Below are 969 nucleotides of genomic sequence, written 5' to 3' on the forward strand. Positions count from 1 at the left end.
TGTCAGATCGCATGTGACAAAGCTCAGAGAGAGATGGTCCTGTACATAGTTACTCACTGTAAATAAATGTTTGAATGGTCCGAGAGACCTTAGGTATGATTCTTCCATTTTTAGACAAAGCGGGGTGGCGGGCGGATTCGATGGTGCCTCTGCCACTGACCAGAATGACGGGACCCTGGGATTCTGTGCTTGGAACATCAATAATTATACACAGGTGAATTCCCTTCTGACCCTCCTGGCGAACTGGCAGCTGATTCGTCTGCCTGCTCACACCTGGTGGGTTCAAAGGTCCTGGCGCCATATCTAAATACCAGATAAAAATAATAAACTCATATCGCTCTTTCCAGCCCACCTGTCTTCACCAGTTCATGCAAGATGTCCGGAGGGAAAGCCTAGAACGTTAGCACAGTGATTACCACAGTTGCTTCACAGCTCCGGGGTTTCAGGTTCGATTCCCAGCTTGGGACACTGTCTGTGTGGAGTTTGCCCTTTCTCTCCGGGAGCTCCAGTTTCCTCCCAAAGTCCAAAGATGTGCAGGTTAGGTGGACTGGAGATGCTAAATTGCCCTTAGTTTCCAAAAGGTTTGGGTGGGGTTATTGGATTAAGGGGATAAGGCAGGGGTGTGGGCTTAGATAGGGTGCTCTTTCCAAGGGCTGGTGCAGACTCGATGGGCCAAATGGCCTCCTTTCGCACTGTAAATTCTATAAGAAGAAGTCTGTTCCTCGATTCAACCATCTTCCTCCCGAGCTGATCACCTGTGATGTGCCCATGTCCCTCTTCATCCTCTGCCCATCGCATCTGCAATTTTCATCCATCTTCTTGCAGTAAATGATTTTTTATTCCTTTGACCCCCTTGAACTTTTCATACAGCCTTATCGGGGTCTAGCTTCTCTCCCCTCCGTCTCTCCTCTGCCTTCTAATGTTTGTCTTCTTCATGCACCTTCTTACCTCTCTGCTTGCCAACATGAG

The sequence above is a fragment of the Scyliorhinus canicula genome, chromosome 13 (genome assembly GCF_902713615.1).
Source record: "Scyliorhinus canicula chromosome 13, sScyCan1.1, whole genome shotgun sequence".
Lineage (NCBI taxonomy): Eukaryota > Metazoa > Chordata > Chondrichthyes > Carcharhiniformes > Scyliorhinidae > Scyliorhinus > Scyliorhinus canicula.